The sequence below is a fragment of the Salvelinus namaycush genome, chromosome 29 (assembly GCF_016432855.1).
Source record: "Salvelinus namaycush isolate Seneca chromosome 29, SaNama_1.0, whole genome shotgun sequence".
NCBI lineage: Eukaryota > Metazoa > Chordata > Actinopteri > Salmoniformes > Salmonidae > Salvelinus > Salvelinus namaycush.
In genome coordinates, this window is record NC_052335.1 from 842,695 (window position 1) to 857,358 (window position 14,664).

Consider the following 14,664-nt stretch of genomic DNA (forward strand, 5'->3'; position numbering starts at 1 on the left):
ACCTGAGCCGATTCTGCAGTACAACCTGACCCTGCTGCATAGCCCATGCGACCCGGGCACCATGGAGGAGGTGCACATACAGAGCAGCAGGCAGGACAGCTGCAACATCTTTGAGGACAAGGGCCTGCCCACAGAAGGTCAGACGGCACCCGTCCTCTCACACTCTACCTCATTTGTTTTCCCAGTTTTAACATTTTCGAAACAGCTGCTTTTACAGTTTCAAAACATGTGAATAGACTGCATGAATACGTTTGTTTCCATTTCTTATCACTAACAACATTTGTTATTGTATGTTACATTTGGTTCTCTTTCAAATACTAATTTCGGTATCTCACTATGGGGACACGCCCTTCGAGGCGATGTCACCAGAAAGCTCCAATCACACAACCTCTTTCCTAGACAGGAAGTGTGGCGAATAGTGGGGAACCCCACTCCTTATAAGGTGTCACTCTCCTGCCTCTAACTCATTATCATTTCTTCATTACGTCTCTAGCTCTTCTCAGCACGACTTGAATTACTGTTGTCCTGCTTAACTGTTCACAGGTGATCCACTAGGATTCGCCACCCAGTTAAGGATGACAGCTTTTCGTTTAGAGGATTGAGTACTTTTGCCAAAAGGAAAAGTTTGCTTCTTCTCAGTCTCCAGTTGAAGCTAGCACCACACGGCTATCCTTCGCCCTACTAGCCCACTTAGCTACCAGCTTAGTGCTGCTATTTCCGACCACGCTGGAAGAGAGAAAAGAGACTGGAGATGTGGTTAGCTAGCTCACTGAAGACTTATGCCACATTCTTTTTCTTCAGCTAGCAGTGTGCTAGCAATAGCTAGGCTATTAGCCCATGAGTTGAACGCTAACTAGTTTACGCCAGTAATAGCTTTTTAGCTACCGTCGGCCGGAACAAGCTTAGAGCTAGCTCATTCTGCTAGTTCTTTCTACCTACACTTGGTAGCATTACTTCTCCCCTCGTTTAGCTTACCAGAGCCCTCGCTGGCTAAGCTGACTGGTATTGCCTCTCGTTACTGCAGTCATGGGAAATTTTCAGCCTGTAGCACAATACCCCCATGTGGTGTTCTCCGTCTAGCGAAGTGTTAACTACAGGCTTTAGCCCACTAGGCTACTACTAGCTAGCTAAGCTGTACAGACCTTACGGTCAGGCTTTGAGTAGGACATGTATAACCCGGCTGATAGAACCTTTCCACCCGGAGTTACAGCTACTGCTTCCCCATACTGGGCGAACTAAGCCAGGCACTCGAATACGTGGAATTACTAGCTATGGATAAACTGACCACTTACACGGCATGGTACTATGGTCAAAAGAGGCTCTCAAGCCTTCTCTTCAGCTAACACTGTGCTCAGCTAACACTGTGCTCAGCTAACACTGTGCTCAGCTAACAATGTGCTAGCTAACACTGTGCTAGCCTTGGTTTCTCAAATGACTGCCTCGCCTGGTTCACCAACTTCTTCTCAGATAAAGTTTAGTGTGTCAAATCGGAGGACCTGTTGTCCGGACCTCTGGCAGTCTCTGTAAGGGTACCACAGGGTTCAATTCTCGGGCCGACCCTTTTCTCTGTATATATCAATGATGTCGCTCTTGCTGCGGGTGATTCCTTGATCCACATCTACGTAGACGACACCAGTCTGTATACATCTGGCACTTCTTTGGACACTGTAAAACTAAATGCATGCTCTTCAACCGATCGCTGCCCGCACCCACCCGCCCGACTAGCATCACAACTCTAGACAGTTCTGACTTAGAATATGTGGACAACTACAAATACTTAGGTGTCTGGCTAGACTGTAAACTCTCCTTCCAGACTCATATTAAGCATCTCCAATCCAAAATGAAATCTAGAATCGGCTTCCTATTTCGCAACAAAGCCTCCTTCACTCACACTGCCAAACATACCCTTGTAAAACTGACTATCCTACCGATCCTCGACTTCGGCGATGTCATTTACAAAATAGCCTCCAACACTCTACTCAGCAAACTGGATGCAGTCTATCACAGTGCCATCCGTTTTGTCACCAAAGCCCCATATACCACCCACCACTGCGACCTGTATGTTCTTGTCGGCTGGCCCTCGCCATATATTCGTCGCCAGACCAACTGGCTCCAGGTCATCTATAAGTCTTTGCTAGGTAAAGCTCTGCCTTATCTCAGCTCACTGGTCAACATAACAACACCCACACGTAGTACGTGCTCCAGCAGGTACAGTTGAAGTCGGGAGTTTACATACACCTTTGCCAAATACATTTAAACTAAATTTTTCACAATTCCTGACATTTAATCCTAGTAAAAATTCCATGTTTTAGGTCAGTTAGGATCACCACTTTACTTTAAGAATGTGACATGTCAGAATAATAGAAGAGAGAATGATTTATTTCTGCTTTTTATTTCTTTCATCACATTCCCAGTGGGTCAGAAGTTTACATACGCTGAATTAGTATTGCCTTTAAATTGTTTAACTTGGATCAAACATTTCAGGAAGCCTTCCACAAGCTTCCCACAATAAGTTGGGTGAATTTTGGCCCATTCCTCCTGACAGAGCTGGTGTAACTGAGTCAGGTTTGTAGGCCTCCTTGCTCGCACACGCTTTTTCAGTTCTGTCCACAAATTTTCTATTGAGGTCAGGGCTTTGTGATGGCCACTCCAGTACCTTGACTTTGTTGTCCTTAATTTTGCCACAACTTTGGAAGTATGCTTGGGGTCATTGTCCATTTTGAAGACCCATCTGTGACCAAGCTTTAACTTCCTGACTGATGTCATGAGATGTTGCTTCAATAAATTCATATAATTTTCCTACCTCATGGTGCCATCTATTTTGTGAAGTGCACCAGTCCCTCCTGCAGCAAAGCACCCCCACAACATGATGCTGCCACCCCTGTGCTTCACGGTTGGGATGGTGTTCTTCGGCTTGCAAGCCTCCCTCTTTTTCCTCCAAACATAACGATGATCATTATGGCCAAACAGTTATATTTTTGTTTCATCAGACCAGAGGACATTATTCCAAAAAGTACGATCTTTTTCCCCATGTGCAGTTGCAAACCGTAGTCTGGCTTTTTTATGGCGGTTTTGGAGCAGTGGCTTCTTCCTTTCTGAGCGGCCTTTCAGGTTATGTTGATTAGGGACTCGTTTTACTGTGGATATAGATACTTTCTTCATCTTCACAAGGTCCTTTGCTGTTGTTCTGGGATTGATTTGCACTTTTCGCACCAAAGTACGTTCATCTCTAGGAGACAGAACGCGTCTCCTTCCTGAGCGGTGTGACGGCTGCGTGGTCCCATGGTGTTTATACTTGTGTACTGTTGTTTGTACAGATGAACGTGGTACCTTCAGGCGTTTGGATATTGCTCCCAAGGATGAACCAGACTTGTGGAGGTCTACAATTTTTTTTCTGAGGTTTTGGCTGATTTCTTTTGATTTCCCAATGATGTCAAGCAAAGAGGCACTGAATTTGGAGGTCGACCTTGAAATAAATCCACAGGTACACCTCCAATTGATTCAAATGATGTCAATTAGCCTATCAGAACCTTCTAAAGCCATTACATAATTTTCTCGATTTTTCCAAGCTGTTTAAAGGCACAGACAACTTAGTGTATGTAAACTTCTGACCCACTGGAAATGTGATACAGCGAATTATAAGTGAAATATTCTGTCTGTAAACAATTGTTGTAAAACCGTGTTTGTGAGTGTTTTAAGAGCCAAATTTCTTCAGCCTCCTGAGTTTGAAGAGGCGCTGTTGCGCCTTCTTCACCAAACTGTCTGTGTGGGTGGACCATTTCAGATCGTCAGTGACGTGTACGCCGAGGAACTTGAAGTTTTCCACATTCTCCACTGCGGTCCTGTCGATGTGGATAGTGGCGTGCTCCCTCTGCTGTTTCCTGAAGTCCACTATCATCTCCTTTGTTTTGTTGACGTTGAGTGAGAGGTTATTTTCCTGACACCACACTCCGAGGGCCCTCACCTCCTCCCTGTAGGCTGTCTTGTTGTTGTTGGTAACCAGGCCTACCACTGTAGTGTCATCTGCAAACTTGATGATTGAGTTGGAAGCGTGCATTGCCACGCAATCATGGGTGAACAGGGAGTACAGGAGAGGGCTGAGGACGCACCCTTGTGGGGCCACAGTGTTGAGGATCAGTGGGGTAGAGATGTTGTTTCCTACCTTCACCACCTGGGTGCAGCCCGTCAGAAAGTCCAGGACCCAGTTGCACAGGGCGGGGTTGAGACCCGGGGTCTCGAGGTTAATGACGAGTTTGGAAGGTACTATGGTGATAAATGCTGAGCTGTTGTAAATGAACAGCGTTCTTACAAAGGCAATTCTCTTGTCCTGAGGGGATAGGGCTGTGTGCAGTGTGATGGCGATTGCATTATCAGTGAACCTATTGGGGTGGTAAGCAAACTGGAGTGGGTCTAGGGTATCAGGTAGGGTGGAGATTATATGGTCCTTGACTCGTCTCTCTAAGCACTTCATGATGACAGAAGTGAGTGCAATGGGGCGATAGTCATTTAGTTCAGTTACCTTAGATTTCTTGGAAACAGGAACAATGGTGGCCATCTTGAAGCATGTGAAAACAACAGCCCGGGATAGGGATTGGTTGAATATGTCCGTAAACACACCAGCCAGCTGGTCTGCGCATGCTCTGAGGACGTAGCTAGGGATGCCGTTGGAGCCGGCAGCCTTGCGAGGGTTAACACATTTAAATGTTTTACTCACGTTGGCCACGGAGAAGGAGAGCCCACAGGCTTTGGTAGCGGGCCGTGTCAGTGGCACTGTATTGTCCTCAAAGCGAGCAAAGAAGTTGTTTAATTTGTCTGGGAGTAAGACGTCGGTGTCCGCGACAGGGCTGGTTTTCTTTTTGTAATCCGTGATTGACTGTGGACCCTGCCACATACATCTCGTGTTTGTTTCTCCTAGAGATGAACGTACTTTGGTGCGAAAAGTGCAAATCAATCCCAGAACAACAGCAAAGGACCTTGTGAAGAATTGAGATTCTACTTTGTCTCTATACTGACGCTTTGCTTGCTTGTTTGATTGCCTTGCGGAGTGAATAGCTGCACTGTTTTTATTCGGTCGTGTTTCCGGTCACCTTTCCATGATTAAAAGCGGTGGTTCGCGCTTTCAGTTTTGTGCGAATGCTGCGATCAGTCCACAGTTTCTGGTTAGGGAAGGTTTTAATGGTCACAGAGGGTACAACATCTCTTATGCACTTGCTAATAAACTCGCTCACCGAGTCAGCGTATACATCAATGTTATTATCTGAGGCTATCCAGAACATATCCCAGTCCATGTGATCGAAGCAATCTTGAAGCGTGGAATCCGATTGGTCAGACCAGCGTTGTATTGACCTGAGCACGGGCGTTTCCTCTTTTAGTTTCTGTCTATAGGCCAGGAGAAACAAAATGGAGTCACGGTCAGATTTGCCAAAGGCAGGGCGGGGGAGGGCTTTGTGTGCGTCGCGGAAGTTCGAGTAGCAATGATCCAGAAAGCTACCAGCTCTTGTCGCGCATTCGATATGCTGATAGAATTTAGGAAGTATGGTTCTTAGGTTAGCTTTGTTAAAATTCCCAGCTACAATAAATGCAGCCTCAGGATGTATAGTTTCCAGTTTACATAGAGTCCGGTGAAGTTCTTTCAGGGCCGGCGAGGGATCTGCTTGGGGGGGAATATACACGGCTGTGACTATAATTGAAGAGAATTCTCTTGGAAGATAATGCCGTCGGCATTTTATTGTGAGCAATTCTAGGTCGGGTGAACAAAAGGACTTGAGTTCCTGTATGTTGTTGTGATTACACCATGAGTCTTTAATCATAAGGCATACACCCCCGCCCTTCTTCTTACCATTGGGAATGTTGTTTCTGTCGGCGCGATGTGTGAAGAAACCATGTGGCTGTACCGACTCTGACAACATATCCCGAGTGAGACATTTTTCTATGAAACGGAGAATGTTACAATCTCTGATGTGTCTCTGAAAGGCAACTCGTGCCCTAATTTTGTTCACCTTGTTATCTCGCGATTGGACATTGGCGAGTAATATGATCGGAAGTGGTGGATGGTGTGCTCGCCTTCTGATTCTGACCAGTAGGCCGCTCCATCAGCCTCTCCTGCGGCGACCGTGTTGTTTTGGGTCGCCCTCTGGGATAAGATCGCATGTCCAGGGTGGAGGTCTGAACAAAGGATCCGCTTCGGGAAATACGTAATCCTGGTCGTAATGATGGTAAGTTGACATCACTTTTATATCCAATAGTTATTCCCTACTCTATGTAATAACACTTGAGATTTTCTGGGCTAACAATGTAAGAAATTATACATAAAAAAACAAATAACTGCATAGTTTTCTAAGGACCTGAAGCGAAGCGACCATCTCTGTCGGTGCCATCTTGCATATTGGAACAGTTTGCCAATAACACCCATGCCAATATATCCTCCAAACACTGGCTTCTCGGGCATTATCACTTAAGTAACCAATGTATGGAATGCTTTGTTTGATAACATGAAGGTGTTTAATTTCCAGCTCTTTGATCTCGGGATGTTTTTACAGAGGTCAAAGTGGAGGCGGACAAAGTGCTATTGGTCCGATTGCATAAGTGGCAGAATTTATGAAAATCTTTGGGATAAAAATGTAATCTATAGGAGAGTAGGTGTTGTGGACATTGGAGTAGTATGTATTGTCCATAGATGAGCTATTAGTCTCTCTCCAGATATCTATCAGTCCCATCTCTTTATTAAGAGAGTTCAACATCTTTGCCGATTCAGGGTTTGTGGTGGGGACTTGAGATTAATTGCCCAAGGTTGAGTTGAGGGTAACATTAAACTCCAGCCAGCGTTCCAAAGGAAACACAATGCTCATTGAACAGGGTTATCATTTTCGACGGGAAAGCAGGAGTATCTGTGTTATGGGCATATATATTTAAGATAGTAATTGGGGACCCATACAGTGACCAAGTTATCAAAATAAATCTTCCCTCTGGATCAGATATGTTTTTGTCAATAATGTATGGAACATACTTATGGAAAAGTATGTCTGTACCTCTACTGTTTGATTTGAAAGATGAGAAATACACCTGTCCCCTACCCAAGCGCTGCAGAGTTTAGCATGTTCGGCATCACAGAGGTGTGTCTCTTGTAATAGCACAATGTCTGCTTTTTCCTTTTTGAGAGCACAGAGAATCTTTTCCCGTTTTATTGCATGACCTAGCCCATGGTAGTTCCATGTCAGTAGATTTAAGGTACTAGTCAATGTCATCGAACAGTAATCAAACTCTAGTGCAGGTCATCTCTGGGTATAGGTGGATAATAGTTACAGCTGCGATCAAATAAAATACAAATCTCTGAACTCCCCAGCCGAGTTCCCAAGCAACTCGACATATCCTGTTGGATCTGTTAACCCCACGCTCAGTCACAATTCTGTGTTCCGAAAAACGGATCAGTTTGCAATGCACAACATCTCCCGAGCAAGAGGGAAAAAATGCTTCATCCTCTCCGCATTAAGTAAGTGACAACGTAGCCCCCTTCCAGACCACAGTAAACAAAGAGCGACAAATTAAGTAAATAAAATAAATAGCCCACCCTACAAATACATCCCCCAATGGATATAGGCCTAATCATTTGGACTAAATAATACAGAAATTAGGGAGCAAATCCCTAAGAGGGATCTATAGGAACCATTGTTACTGTACCCAAGAAAGCAAAGGTAACTGAACTAAATGACTATCGCCCTGTAGCACTCACATCTGTCATCATAAAGTGCTTTGAGAGGCTAGTTAAGGATCCTATCATCTCTACCTTACCTTACCTGACACCCTAAACCCACTTCAATTTGATTACCACCCCAATAGATCCACAGACGATGCAATCGCCATCGCACTGTACACCACCCTATCCCATCTGGACAAGAGGAATACCTATGTAAGAATGCTGTTCATTGACTATAGCTCAGTATTCAACACCATAGTACCCTCCAAGCTCATCATTAAGTTCGGGGCCCAGGGTCTGAACCCCGCCATGTGCAACTGGGTCCTGGACTTCCTGATAGGCCACCCCCAGATGTTGAAGGTAGGAAACAACACCTCCACTTCTGTAACGGTATTCCTCCTCCTCTACAACCGAAGAGGAGGAGTAGTGATTGAACCAAGGCGCAGCGGGTTGTGATGACATAATTTTAATAAAACAAGACGGGAAAAACACGAAACGAAACCACTTGAAATAATTAACAAAATAACAAAACAAATGTAGACAAACCTGAACTATACGAACTTACATATAACACTAAGAACGCACGAACAGGGAAAATAGACTACACAAAAGGAACGATGTACAAACAAACCGAACAGTCCCGTATGGTGCGACAAACACTGACACAGGAGACAACCACCCACAACGAACACTGTGAAACAACCTACCTAAATATGACTCTCAATTAGAAGAAACGCCAAACACCTGCCTCTAATTGAGAGCCATACCAGGCAACCCTTAAACCAACATAGAAACAGAAAACATAGAATGCCCACCCAAACTCACGTCCTGACCAACTAACACATACAACAAACTAACAGAAATAGGTCAGGAACGTGACATAACCCCCCCCTTAAGGTGCGAACTCCGGGCGCACCAGCACAAAGTTTAGGGGAGGGTCTGGGTGGGCATCTGACCACGGTGGTGGCTCAGGCTCAGGACGAGGTCCCCACCCCACCATAGTCAATCCCAGCTTGCTAATCCCCCTCAGAATGACCACCCCTCTCTTCCACCCACCTAATATAGGCAACACAAAATAAAGGGACAGCTCCGGAACAAGGTAGCTCAGGACATAGAGGTAGCTCAGGATAAAGAGGTAGCTCAGGATAGAGGGGCAACTCCGGACTGAAAGGCAGCTCCGGACAGAGAGACAGCTCTGGACTGAGGGGCAGTTCTGGATTAATGGCCGCTCTGGGCTGAGGGGCAGCTCATGACTGACTGACGGCTCTGGACGCTCATGGCTGGCTGACGGCTCTGGACGCTCATGGCTGGCTGACGGCTCTGGACGCTCATGGCTCGCTGACGGCTCTGGACGCTCATGGCTGGCTGACGGCTCTGGACGCTCATGGCTGGCTGGCGGCTCTGGCAGATCCTGTCTGGTTGGCGGCTCTGGCAGATCCTGTCTGGTTGGCGGCTCTGGCAGATCCTGTCTGGTTGGCGGCTCTGGCAGATCCTGTCTGGTTGGCGGCTCTGGCAGATCCTGACTGACGAATGGCTCTAGCGGCTCCTGACTGACTAACGGCTCTGATGGCTCGGGACAGACGGGCGGCTCTAATGGCTCGGGACAGACGGATGGCTCAGACGGCGCTGGGGAGACGGATGGCTCAGACGGCGCTGGGGAGACGGATGGCTCAGACGGCGCTGGGGAGACGGATGGCTCAGACGGAGCTGGGGAGACGGATGGCTCAGATGGCGCTGAGGAGACGGATGGCTCAGACGGCGCTGAGGAGACGGATGGCTCAGATGGCGCTGAGGAGACGGATGGCTCAGATGGCGCTGCGGAGACGGATGGCTCAGACTGATCCTGTCTAGCGGAAGGCTTTGGCTGCTCCTGTCTGGTGGAAGGCTCTAGCGGCTCCAGTCTGGCGGAAGGCTCTGTAGGCTCATGGCAGACGGGCGGCTTTGCAGGCTCATGGCAGACGGGCGGCTTTGAAGGCTCAATACAGACGAGCAGTTCATGCGGCGCTTGGCAGACGGACAGTTCAGGCGCCGTTGGGCAGACGGCAGACTCTGGCCGGCTGAGACGCACTGTAGGCCTGGTGCGTGGTGCCGGAACTGGAGGCACCGGACTGGAGACACGCACTTCAAGCCTAGTGCGGGGAGCAGGGACAGGGCACACTGGACTCTCAAAGCGTACTATTTGCCTGGTGCGTGGTACCGGCACTGGTGGCACCGGGCTGAGTGCACGCACATCAGGACGAGTACGGGGAGAAGGAACAGTGTGTACAGGGCTCTGGAGACGCACAGGTGGCTTAGTGCGTGGTGCCGGAACTGGAGGCACTGGGCTGGAGACACGCACCATAGAGAGAGTGCGTGGAGGAGGAACAGGGCTCTGGAAACGCACTGGAAGCCTGGTGCGTGGTGTAGGCACTGGTGGTACTGGGCTGGGGCGGGGAGGTAGTGCCGGAAATACCGGACCGTGCAAGCGTACTGGCTCCCTTGAGCATTGAGCCTGCCCAACCTTACCTGGTTGAATGCTCCCCGTCGCCCGACCAGTGCGGGGAGGTGGAATAACCCGCACCGGGCTATGTAGGCGAACCGGGGACACCATGCGTAAGGCTGGTGCCATGTAAGCCGGCCCGAGGAGACGTACTGGTGGCCAGATATGAAGGGCCGGCTTCATGACATTTGGCTCAATGCCCAATCTAGCCCTACCAGTGCGGGGAGGTGGAATAACCCGCACTGGGCTATGCACACGTACAGGAGACACCGTGCGCTCTACTGCGTAACACGGTGTCTGCCCGTACTCCCGCTCTCCACGGTTAGCCTGGGAAGTGGGCGCAGGTCTCCTACCTGCCCTTGGCCCACTACTAATTTTTGGGTAGTACTCACGGGCTTTTCGGGCTTCCGTGCCAGACGCGTCCCCTCATAATGCCGGTTCCTCTCTCCAGTTTCCTCCGCTCTCCGAGCTGCCTCCAGCTGTTCCCATGGGCGGCGATTCACCTCCACTTTAGCCCATGGTCCTTTTCCTTCCATTATCTCCTCCCAAGACCATAAATCCTGCTTCGTGCGCTGTCCGTTCCTCCCGTTACACCGCTGCTTGGTTCTGGTTATTTGGTGGGTGGTTCTGTAACTGTATTCCTCCTCCTCTACAACCGAAGAGGAGGAGTAGTGATTGAACCAAGGCGCAGCGGGTTGTGATGACATAATTTTAATAAAACAAGACGGGAAAAACACGAAACGAAACCACTTGAAATAATTAACAAAATAACAAAACAAATGTAGACAAACCTGAACTATACGAACTTACATATAACACTAAGAACGCACGAACAGGGAAAATAGACTACACAAAAGGAACGATGTACAAACAAACCGAACAGTCCCGTATGGTGCGACAAACACTGACACAGGAGACAACCACCCACAACGAACACTGTGAAACAACCTACCTAAATATGACTCTCAATTAGAGGAAACGCCAAACACCTGCCTCTAATTGAGAGCCATACCAGGCAACCCTTAAACCAACATAGAAACAGAAAACATAGAATGCCCACCCAAACTCACGTCCTGACCAACTAACACATACAACAAACTAACAGAAATAGGTCAGGAACGTGACAACTTCGCTGATCTCAGTACTTGGTGCCTTTGCAATGTTCTAGATGTCGGTATCCACTTAGTGTGTCTTGTTATGTTATATACAGTAGCTTTAGAATCCACTGATTGTGACCATCAGTTACCTGGCAATACTTTTATTTCCATTCCCTGGGTTTCTGAAGCACCTTTTAACGTGCAGTTCAACGGAATATAATCCACTCTGTCTCCCCAATTATACCTGCATCCTACTGCCTTTCTTCCCTACCTCCTTCTACCTCCCTCCAAGTCTGTCTCTTGGTCTGTCTGTCTTTTGACAGGCAGCCTTTAGAAGACCAAACTCTTTTCCTCGTGTTCTTTCCCGTCGGCCTCGACTCCTCCGCTCCCCCTTGTCTGTGTCTGACATGCTGCTTACTGGAAAGGGAGTCTTTCTGCCTCCTCGTTCCACAACACGTGAAATACCCAATGAGCCAGATGCTCGCCCGGCTGCAAAACTGCATTAAGCTGCATCATAAACTGATGGTTCAATCGCTGAATTCTGATTGGCTGAAAGCCGTGGTATATGAGACCGTATACCACAGGTATGACAAAACATTTATTTTTACTGATCTAATTACATTTGTAACCAGTTTATAATATCAATAAGGTACCTCGGGTGTTAGTGGTATACGGCTAAGGGCTATATCCAGGCACTCTTTGGTGCATCGTGTATAAGAACAGCCCTTAGCCATGGTATATTGGCCATATACCACATCACCTCATGCCTTCTGATTTAATTAAGCATTACGTGTTTGTATTCTGGTCTATATAAAAAAAAAATCAAGATTAAGGCAATTAAGGATTGCTTATCAGGTATGTAAACAATGAAGTGTTTGCATAATCTGCCCATTTGGTAGAGGAGATGGAGGAGAAAAACAGAGATGGAGAAAGAAGAGATATATTTGATCATATCAGCTAGCCTGTCCTTCTGTTTGGACGAGGAAAGCACAGCTAATGTCTCCACTAAGCCATAGACAAAATACACTTGAATGCCTGGATTGGATATATTGATGCATGGTTTAGTTCAATTCATGCATATTTGAGTGTGGATGCTTGGGTAGAAGTGCTGGAGAATAACTGAATCTGATTAATTACTGTATGTCCTTCATCTGGAAGAACGCTGTTAAACTATCTGTCAGTGCAGATCTTATAAGCAGACATTAAGATATCATAACTATTCATTGTACCAGTGGCGGTTGGTGCCGTTTAAGATGAGGGAGGTACGACTTTCTTCTCATGAGCATGGCCTTATTTCTATTACAGCATATTGGATGACTGTCATTCATTTTCCATTCACCCAGTTCAATGTAACAGCGATAGGTTTAGGCTACTACATGGTACTCACATTTTTCCTATACCCATCATGAGGTTGCTAAAACTTAGCCTGTGAATTAAAGTTTACAACACAGGTGCACACAGGTCGAGATTACATTTGAGGTGACAGACAGTGACACATGGACAGACCGCTTTGCACGCTCTTGCCTGCATCTAACTGATCTAGGGTGTAATCATTAGTCCAACAGTTGCAAGTGAGAGTTTCTATTAGACAAATTCCGGTATGTTTATCTCCTTTTCTTTCTGTTTGCTTCAGTTTAAGATTTTTTTTCAACAGACTAGGCGGAATGATTACACCCCTGATCACGCGTAAACACAGTTCACTTTCATAGCAGCCACGGTGTATTCCTTCTCACCTCTATATGCTCTCCTCCTCTCTCCTTTTCCCTTCGCTTGTGGACTTCAATGCAAAACACATCAACTGTATGCGACCAGGCAACAAAACCTTTCCAAGCCAAACCATATCATACTTGCCTCGATGCCAATAAATTAGTAAAACCAAAAGCTTACCTTACCTTAAGTTACAGTGTTGTGTTGGATAGTCATAGCCAGGTAGCTAACATAGCATCCCTCCGTTTGAGCAGGGTGTTTGAGAAGGCTAGCTAGCTCCATTTGCTAGCTAAGTAAGTGAAAGTGAAAAAAAGTATTATCTTTGTCTTGCTTCTCCTTCATTTTGGAAGAAATGTATTTGTTCAAAACTGTTCAACTGTTGTCTTTCTTTCTTTTTGTCACCTACTCACCACATTTTATGCACTGCAGTGCTAGCTAGCTGTAGTTTATGCTTTCAGTACTAGATTCATTCTTAGATCCTTTGATTGGGTGGAAAACACGTCAGTTCATGCTGCATGTGCTCTGATAGATTGAAGGACATCCTCTGGAAGTTGTCATAATTACTGTGTAAGTCTATGGAAGGGGGTGAGAACCAGGAGCCTCCTAGGTTTTGTATTGAAATCAATGTACCCAGAGGAGGACGGAAGCTAACTGTCCTCTGGCTGCGCCATGGTGCTATCTATGGCTACACCATGGTGCTACCCTACAGAGTGCTGTTGAAGCTACTGTAGACATTACATTTACATTTACATTTAAGTCATTTAGCAGACGCTCTTATCCAGAGCGACTTACAAGTACATACATTCATACTTTTTTTTGTACTGGCCCCCCGTGGGAATCGAACCCACAACCCTGGCGTTGCAAGCGCCATGCTCTACCAACTGAGCTACACGGGACCACGATCATTTCAAAACAGTGTGTTTCAATCAATTATTTGTGACATGTGGATATATTTAGTATAGTTTTATCTAAAAAGGATAACTTTTTTAATGTTTTACTATTTTTATTTTCATGAAATTCACTGAGGAGGATGGTCCTCCCCTTCCCCCTCTCAGGAGCCTCCACTGCATTGCACCATTTAGCATTGAGAGGTTCTTGCTAATTACTTTACTACTTGACTGAAGTTGTTATTGACCTTTTATATGCATGTATTAATGAATCACCTCCACAGTCATGACATTAATAACTGAACTGGGATCTGTCCTCTGTTATATTCTCCACCGCTCTCTCAATGAGGGAGGTATGAAAGGGGAAATTGATAGATGCTGTTGTTGACAGCAAACATTGCTGAATAGCACCGGTGTGTGTATATTGAGAGGTAAAGAAGAGAATTGAGAGGTAAGAGAGTAACAAAGGGGTAAAGAAGTGGGAGCAAGAAAGAGATGGAGGGTATAGAGAGGGGAACGATGATTAGCAGGGTTGGGGTAAATACCATTACAATTCAGGAAGTAAATTTCAATTCAAGAATTTGCAAATTGTTATTAGAAACCATTATTATTTTATGCCTATGTGTTCAACCTTAACCTCTTTTTGAAGAGCTCTTGACCTACAGTATGGTCCTCCGGTTTACGTGTCACCCTCATCGCCAGGCGCTCCAGTAAATTCTTCCTCAAGAGAGGAGCCAACTGCGAGGTACCCATCCACCACATCCCGTTGCCATGATAACAGGACAAACTCAGGGTGGGTTA